This window comes from Populus nigra, chromosome 8, assembly GCF_951802175.1.
Source record: "Populus nigra chromosome 8, ddPopNigr1.1, whole genome shotgun sequence".
In the NCBI taxonomy this organism is placed as follows: Eukaryota; Viridiplantae; Streptophyta; class Magnoliopsida; order Malpighiales; family Salicaceae; genus Populus; species Populus nigra.
The window spans coordinates 2716962-2726565 of NC_084859.1; the positions used below are offsets into that span (position 1 = coordinate 2716962).

Genomic DNA, 9604 nt, shown 5'->3' on the forward strand with positions numbered 1-9604 from the left:
GAGAATGATCTCCATAAACAAATTTAAAGATATTGTTAAAGTCAAAAAAAGAGTCATGATTTTTAGTTTAAAACTTGTAACGTTAGCGAAACCAGTGACGAGTTTCAATGGATAAAAGAATAAATAAAAAAAACCAGAAGATATGTAAACCCCGGTCAAAACACGTATTTTGACAAATTAATGATAAATGTGGTAATATTGAATTTATTGAGTATAAATTAAGGGGAAATGTCACGAGGATCTAAGTAAATAAATTAATGCATGAAATTCAGATTTTAGCGTAAATGACATTGATTGTCTAGTTTTACGGTATTGATGATATATCTCAATCCGACCGTTGGATCTGGTTGAAATTTTATAAGAAATCTCCAGACATATTATTTTATATTAGGTTCAAATTTCGTGTCAATCGGAGTTTGGGAAGGATTTACGGGAGCACTGAAAATCGGGTAAATTGAAGAAGATGACACAAGAGGCATTAATAAGGGCACTTTTGTAATTTTATCAAAACAAATACTCTCCTCTCCTCTCTTTAAAAACAGAGCACGTCCTCTGCAAATGGAAAAACAGGAGGGAGACCATTTGTTTTGTCCCATTTTCTTCATTTTCTCTTCTTTTCTTCAAGCTAAATCAAAAGGGAGTGTGCTTAGGAGGATTATATCCAAGAAAACAAATTAAATGACAACTTAGAGAGTTATAGAGCTTGAGAGAAACAAAGAGAAGAAGCTGGAAATTGGAAGAGGAGGACATGATTTTTGTAAATTTTTGCAAGAATTCATTGAAATAAGTTAAAGTAGCAAAGGTAAGCAACATACCCTTTAGTAATTTCGTTTTTCTCTCTTGTTCTTGCATGAGGAGAAGAAAACCTCCAAGTTTAAAATTCTAGGGTTCATGTAAATATTTTGGGGGAGTAATTGTTCATGTGAATTTCAAGATTAATTGCATGATAATGGCTTGATTTGCTGAAAAATAGAAGGAATAAATTGATTTGAAACTATGGGTTTTGGGATTGCAACAGGGCTGGAACTTCGGCAGCCATATTTTGACTTTGCACCGTTGGATTAGAGTGATTTTTGGATATGTTATTATACTCAATGTCACCTACATTCTGACTGGAGGGATTGCAAATATCAGATTTCGTTTGAGGGCTGTCACCGGAGGAACATTTCTGGAAAATCACCCTTCAAGACAGCTTTGTTCGTCAGCCGTTATATCATCGTTTCACCGTTGGATTGGTCTGGATTTTGGATATTTTATTCATCCAGATGTTATGTAAATTCTGAACGGTTTGGATTGGAAAAGAACACTCCTACCAGAAATTATACTTCCTGAACAGCAGGTCTCCAAATTTCAGGTCAGTCCAGTATTGTTCTGATATCGGGAGGTTTAACCGTTGGATGTATGTTAATTTTGGATATGTTATTCTAATGATGATGATGTATAATTCCACCATTTGGATTTATTGAATTCTAAATTTACATAATGATGTTTTAAGTTTGGTTTGAGAAATATTGAATGAGAATATGAGGTTTAGCATAAAAAGTATGTTTTGGGACTAAGGATAATGGCAATGGGTTTAATGATGATGGTTGTGTTTGTGTTATGTTTGAGTCATGTTTGATGTGTTGATAAGTGATGATATAGTTAAATTCTATAAAGAATAGTGATTGACTAATACTTTGGTTGTGTTAGAATGGGAAATCATGTTGTAAGTTGAATTATGATATAAGGAATCATTTTGAGTGTGCTTTTGAAAAAATTTGGCATGTGTAGTCATTGATGAAATTTAAGTTAAATTACATTGTTTGGTGATAGATTAAATGTCTTGGGACAAAAGAAAATCGGTGACGAAAAGTCATGCCCTTTGGACATTGAAGATCATCAATGAAAAATTGAATTAAATGGGCGTTTAATGTTAGTGCAAATAAATTCTAATGTAAATGAATTTAAATGACAAGTAAGAAAATAAAATACATTCATGGAAATTGTTTACGGAAGTATTCGATTTTGTGAATTTATGAATATTATGAATAAATCGGGAAGATTCAATAATGATTCAGGATGTTATATTAAAAATGTAGGAGAAGCATTCACTCGACTTCTCAGGAGCTCGTATAGTAGGAGCTTAAGGAGGGACTGCAAGAGGGGCACAACAACAACAAGGAAGAGTGAGTTGAGCTTCTGCAGCTGGTAGGTGTTCTATACCTACACTTTTTACGTAGCGTTAATTTACTAACTTATTAAATTCTTGGTCTTTGCGTCTATGGGTGAAACCACATAGAGAGAGTATAAAGTGAAATAAACGAGAAATTAAAAATGGATTTGAGTACCTGACTGGGTTAAGAATATGGATTACACTAATAGACTTCGTTGATGATCATTCCTCGAACTTGATTAGCCGGTCCCGAATGCGGAGGCTAATGATGTTAGTAAGGTTTGCTAACATCGGCATAATCATCCCTGAAAAGGAGGGATACTGAACTTGATTAACTATTCAGGTGAGAATAGTTAATGATATTGACCGGTGCTGTCAATATCGGCAATCACACGAAACTTGATTAGCCGGTCCCGAATGCGGAGGCTAATGATGTTAGTAAGGTTTACTAACATCAGCATAATCATCCCTGAAAACGAGGGATACTGAACTTGATTAACTATTCAGGTGAGAATAGTTAATGATGTTGACCGGTGCTGTCAATATCGGCAATCACACGAAACTTGATTAGCCGGTCCCGAATGCGGAGGCTAATGATGTTAGTAAGGTTTACTAACATTGGCATAATCATCCCTGAAAACGAGGGATACTGAACTTGATTAACTATTCAGGTGAGAATAGTTAATGATGTTGACCGGTGCTGTCAATATCGGCAATCACACGAAACTTGATTAGCCGGTCCCGAATGCGGAGGCTAATGATGTTAGTAAGGTTTACTAACATCGGCATAATCATCCCTGAAAATGAGGGATACTGAATTTGATTAACTATTTGGGTGAGAATAGTTAATGATATCGACCGGTGTTGTCGATATCGGCAATCACATGAAACCTGACTAGCTATTCCTGAAGTGAAAGCTAATGGTGTCAAGAATCTTGACATCAATATTTCCGGAAATATTCCTAGATATTATGGAAAGAAAAATCTGATTGGCTATTTCATGTTAGAAATAGTCGATAACATCAATCAGTGGTATTAATTTTGATGTTTACAATGAACTTGATTAGCTGATCCTGATATGGGAGACTAATAACACTAATGAAAATTTATTAGTGTCAGCATTCCCTTCCAAGTTTTAGGGGAGAGGTATTATAATGATATTTCCGATAGGGAATAATTAAAAATATTAATGAAATGGGGATTGACATCTTGATAGGATTATTCATTCGGCCTTGAAGAGGCGGATATTGATTGGAAATTATGGAATAAGATGGGCGGAGGAACTAGTTACCCGGTGATGGGCTAGTGGCATTAGTTTTGTTTTCTAATGACCGGAATATACAACTTGAGTTAAACTTACTTGTGTGGTGTTAATATTGTCAGGATGACTGACTTGTCAGATTATAAATGGAATGTTGGACGATACCTAATTGTTAAACAAAAATGGTAATTTATGTTTATGTTATGGATTATTGAAGAAAAAAAGAAAGAGAGAAACTGATGAAGATCTAATTCTTGTGAAGGATGGAGGTAAATATCGTATCGCTTGGGACGTGAGAATAGAAGTTCATTAACCATGGTAGGTGTTATACACTTAAGGAATGCAATGCTATATATATATATATATATATATATATATATATATATATATATATATATATATATATGATGTATTTTGAATTAATTAATGAATTGTAATTGATATAATTTGAGAATCATGTCCTGCGCACATGGAGGATGTCAAAGAAATTATGACTAATAATGTAAATATATTGTAGTAAGGTTTCGTGTTGTTGCTGGCATGATAAGAATTTGGTGATAATTATACTAGTGTAATAAAATGCCAATAATAGTGATAGATAATGAAATTTGGCCTTAATTATAGTGGTCAAATGAGATTAGGTTGATGAATTAAATAGAATGATGTATGTATGGTATTCATATTATTTAAAGATGGATCGATGTGAATATTGTGAAAATGATGGCAGGTTCCATGATAATGAGAGATTTTTACTGAAAATCTAAAGAAACATTGGAATGTGTCGAAATGGGCACAAGAAATTTGTAAGTTGAATATATTTATAAACTAAAATTGGACCGAAATCATGACGAGTTTGACAACTTATATGGAAAAAGCCATAATAGGTATAATAGATGTTGGGATTGAAATTGATATAAAGAGATAGAGTAAGGGAGAGAAATCACATGGTAGATATTATAATGGATTAAATGCGCTCGTGAGGTGAAACAAGACAAAATGAAAATGTTGAATGATTCTAGGAAGGATGAATAGAGACGTAATAATGGAAGGATAAATGAGAATTTCAAAGAACTATGATTGCATATCGTTGAATATATATTTAATTACTTGTGCATGTATTGTGTGATTTTCCTTTTATGCTATATTTATTATATACATTATGAAATTGCAAGTCCTTCAGATTCACGCTAGGAGTAGCGTTTTAGGTCCTCTAGTCTCTTTTTGTATGATTGAATAAGAAGATGAACATTAATGTATTTTATCTTTAAGGAACTAAATGACTTAATATGTAATAGTACTCCTTTTACATTTAGTGTCGGACATAAAAATGTATTATTCTGTATTTGTAATCTTAGTTTGTTTACTTGCAATTGTTATGAATTATGTGTGTTAATGGGAAAGAAATGAGCATGCGAAATGTGAGGCATGTACCATGAATGATGTGTTGTTAAGGTTCTACATGATTATGATATGATTGAGAAATGAGTATAGCTATACAGGATGATTGTTGATAACTTGGGACCTCTAGGTATAAAGGAAACTTTGCCGAAATTTCAGTGGAAATTTCGGCAACTCTCGGATAAGTTCGGTGGATGAAAAAAAAATACCCATTTTTTAAAAAAGTTAAGGCTCAAAGTTCTTTTATGAATGTACTAAATTACAGGGTGTTACAAAAACTCCTCAATGTTTTGCATAGTAAGTTTTGTAAAGAAAAACTTGTCTTTCTGTCTGTTAAACTTGCTTAATATCCACTCATCTAAAGACCTTGCTCTTTTTTTTCTTTTCTTTTTTCTGTTCTCTCTTCCTTCTCTTTTCTTCCTCTTCTTTCTTTCTTTCTTTCTTTCTCTCTCTCTTTTTTTTTTTGTTAACTTGAGATCCCATCTAGCGATCTTTTTTTCCAAAACCAAAGAATGTGTGTAGCTCGGTCAACCTGAAATCCCATATGGATATTCCCTTTAACCAAAGCCACATGAGATCCCATTTGGCGACCTCATTCAACTGGAACTAAAAAATATGTGGAGCTCGATCAACCTGAAATCCCATCTGGCGATTCCCTTTAACCAAAGCTACCTGAGATCCCATCTGGCGACCTCATTCAACTGGAACTAAAAAAATATGTGTAGCTCGGTCAACCTGAAATCCCATCTGGTGATTCCCTTTAACCAAAGCCACATGAGATCCCATCTGGCGATTCCCTTTAACCAAAGCCACATGAGATCCCATCTGGCGACCTCATTAAACCAAAACCAAAAAATATGTGTAGCTCGGTCAACCTGAAATTCCATCTGGCGATTTCCTTTAACCAAAGCCACCTGAGATCCCATCTGGCGACCTCATTAAACTGGAACTAAAAAAATATATGTAGCTCAGTCAACCTAAAATCCCATCTGGTGATTTCCTTTAACCAAAGCCACCTAAGATCCCATCTGGCGACCTCATTAAACTGGAACTAAAAAATGTGTGTAGCTCGGCAACCTGAAATCCCATCTGGTGATTCCCTTTAACTAAAGCTACATGAGATCCCATCTGGCGACCTCATTAAACCAAAACCAAAAAATATGTGTAACTCAGTCAACCTAAAATCCCATATGGCGATTTCCTTTAACCAAAGCTACATGAGATCCCATCTAGCGACCTCATTAAACCAAAACCAAAAAATATGCATAACTCGGTCAACCTGAAATCTCATCTGGCGATTTCCTTTAACCAAAGCTACATGAGATCCCATCTGGCGACCTCATTAAACCAAAACCAAAAAATATACGTAACTCGGTCAACCTGAAATCCCATCTAGCGATTTTCTTTAACCAAAGCTACATGAGATCCCATCTGGCGACCTCATTAAACCAAAACCAAAAAATGTGTAAAAAGTGGTCTATTGTAATGGGTGACTTACCCAGGTGGAAAAAATATGAAAAGCGGTTTCGTTGTGATGGGTGACCTACCCAGATGGAAAAAATGTGAAGTGCAGTCTCATTGTAATGGGTGACCTACCCAAAGAAGGAGGAAAGAGTGGTTTCATTGTAATGGGTGACCTACCCAAGTGGAAGAATGGCCTCATTGTAATGGGTGACCTACCCAGATAAAAAACATGGAGAATTGATCGCGTTGTAATGGGTGACCTACCTAGAAAAACATGGAGTATTCAACCCACACACTTTATATTATAAGTAACTAGTTTTTGTATTGGCACTCCACGGCAGGGTGGTTATTTTTTTAAGTAAAAAAGTAATAATAAGCAGGCTCTTACAATGCACTTTTTAATATAATTTTTTTTCAATCACAAATCAAAATGCCTATACATATATTTAGTAATTAGATCGATATTTGATAAATAGGTAACTAAGATTAAGATATTTGATATCACGACATGAATCATGTACTTAGTTGTGTTTAACAACTATGTTTCCTAGAGTTTTTTTTTATGAACTAACCATATATTCCGATAAAAGGTAACAAAAAATTCATACCAATATTGAATGAAGAAACTAAAAAAAAAAACCAATGAAAAAAAAGGCTGTATAAATACACTAATTTATTGACCATATTGACAAAACAAGTCAAAACTGTATAAATACACTAATTTATTGACCATAAGTAAATGATTGAGATAATAATATGAAAAGAAAAACTTTTTACCGGACAATGATCAATCCTGGTGATGTCCAAAGTGTAAATCAAACATTTTATATCTTGTCATGAGAAACAAATATATCACAACTTGTTTTTATTGTATTCTATTATGACTTGTTTTGTGCCTTACATTATTTAATATATTAAAATAAATTTAATAAATTATACTGAAGAAAGATCTAATATTAGAAAGTTAACGGAAATAATAAATATACTTTTAAATATATTTACAGTTCGGTCCCTTAATTAACTTTTTGTTAGTAAAATGTTGAGCTGTCAGCAATATTTCCTTAGTTTGTGCTAGGGGTGAGCAAAAAAACCGAGAAACCGAGTAAACCGAGAAAAAAAAACCAAAAAAACCGAACCGAAAAAAAAAACCGATTAAACCGATTATTTTTTTTGTAAAAATTTTCGGTTCGGTTCGGTTTCGGTTTCGGAAACCTGAAACCGGCAAAACCCCAACCGAACCGAACTGGTTCGGTTTAAGGGGTACTATAAATACGAAGAAAAAAAATTAACCCTAGACCTAGACACTCTCACTCCAACGACTCCTTATCCTTGCAGCCGCTCCCTCATCCTCACGGCCGCACCTCACACGATTCACACTTTCACTCACTCTGCAACAAAAACAAGTTAATCCATCTTCGATTCTTCATCCATACCCCTCTCTGGCTCTCCCACACCATCTTCATCTTCAAAACTAACAACCTAGCCAATTAGCCACGAGTCGCATGACACACACCACACCGGCACACCGAACCTCCAGAGTTCAAATCTAGCAAACCAGTCGCTCCCTCTTTTACACCCGACCTTGAATCGTGTCCCAATTCACACCAGGTATGATTTTTTTCTGTCAATTTCTGTTTTTATTTTTTTTTAACATATGCTTTTTGATTCTGTGTATTTGTTGGTTGATTTTTTTTTTTAACACCAGAGTTCAAATCTAGCAAACCAGTCCCTCCCTCTTTCACACCGGACCTTAAATCGTGTCCCAACTCACACCAGGTATGATTTCTTTTTTCTGTCAATCTCTATTTTTATTTTTTTAACATATGCTTTGTGATTCTATGTATTTGTTGGTTGATTTTTTTTTAACACCAGAGTTTGAGCATTCTGTGTATTTTGGTTGATGTTTTTCTGCATTAATAAATCTGTTGTTCTGTGTAGTGTGTATTTTGTGATTAGCGTAGGGATGATTTTTATTTGTGCATTCTGTGTATTCTGTATGATTCTATTTCTGTGTGTTCTGTGTAGTGTGTAATGTGTATTCTGGGTAAAGCACCGCATTGCCATTCATTCATTTCTGTGTAATGTGATTGTGTGTCCTATATTTAGTCATTAATTTCATTAATTCTGTCACTAATTACGTGTGATGTGATTGTTTCTAAAACTTCTAAAACTTTTAAAATTAATGACTAAAAATGGTGTTGGCAGTCTAATTTCTAAAACTTTTGTTCCTTATCAAATGCCTGGTGTAAGTAGCTGCTACATGGGCAATCCTCACTGTTAACACTGGGAAAACACAAAAACAAGAATTAAATCTTTGAAAGCTTGGTGTTAGTCTGAGGTGGAATGTTTATTTTTTTTTTAGTATTGATGAACAATTAAAGTTGCCGGTTTGATTGGTCTCGTGTATGCCTAAATATTATCTAATTGATACTCCATTTTAAACAGGAAACTTGTGCAGCCTAGGTCACCTGTCCTGGAGAAGCTAGTTTTGGTGCCTATAGGTGTTTAGAAATTATGTTTTTCTTTTCTTATTGATTTGAAAATATGTACTCTTCAAACTTGAGGATATATGTTGACTATGTCTTGTTGTTTCATTGTATTTGTGATTTTCATGACTGTTTATTTGTGTTATTGCAATCTCTTGTTGTTTGAATCATTTCCCTTTCTCCTATTCTTGTTGTTTTGGTGCCTATGAACTGATCTGTGCCTTCTTATGTACATACCAGGCATGTGATATGGAACAAAAGTTTTAGAGATTAGATTGTGTTTCCTATATTTACTTATTTAGTCATTAATTTCATTGTTTCTGTGTAATGTGATTGTTTCTGTGTAATGTTTTGGCTGATATTACTTTCCATTTTGTTTTTTGTTTTTGCTTGACATTTAAGTTTTTATTAGTTTGATAGTTTCTTTGAATTTATCAAGAATCAAGAAGCTTGATAAATGATCTTGAAACCTACGAAAACCTTGAGTCAGGTAAAAAAAAATTAGAAACTTACACTTTTTATTTTGTAATTTATTAATTAAATTGTTTGCAATCATCTAACATGTTTAATTTTTTATTTTGTAGAATTTGGTAGAAAATTACATGTAGCATTGGATGATAATTAGTTAAGAAGTTACTTTGATGGTAAAATACTACTTTTTATTTTTACATATTCTAATTTATTTTATCATGTTATAATTTTAGATCTTGATTTCCAGGTTTTGATGTCAATGGTATTACGGAATCAAAGTGCAATGTTCTTGTCATCTTGATGTGCTTTTTTATTGGGATAATGTGCACAATGAAGATTTATATTTTTTGCATGAAGTGCTTTATTTTT

General features: G+C 33.7%; 2 long non-coding RNA genes across 3 annotated transcripts; both read left to right on the forward strand.

The window, feature by feature from the left end:
- The first annotated feature begins 523 nt into the window (after positions 1 to 523).
- On the forward strand, positions 524 to 3736 carry LOC133701346 (uncharacterized). Of its 2 annotated transcripts, none has more exons than XR_009843548.1 (4): positions 524 to 802; positions 1019 to 1354; positions 2082 to 2190; positions 3679 to 3736. It is a non-coding gene; the product is annotated as an uncharacterized LOC133701346 (long non-coding RNA). The 2 variants fall into 2 exon arrangements; XR_009843549.1 differs by lacking the exon at positions 3679 to 3736 and adding an exon at positions 3539 to 3632.
- Positions 3737 to 4592: 856 nt separating this feature from the next.
- Positions 4593 to 9604, forward strand: LOC133701347 (uncharacterized). Its single transcript, XR_009843550.1, has 3 exons — positions 4593 to 7886; positions 7984 to 9408; positions 9483 to 9604. It is a non-coding gene; the product is annotated as an uncharacterized LOC133701347 (long non-coding RNA).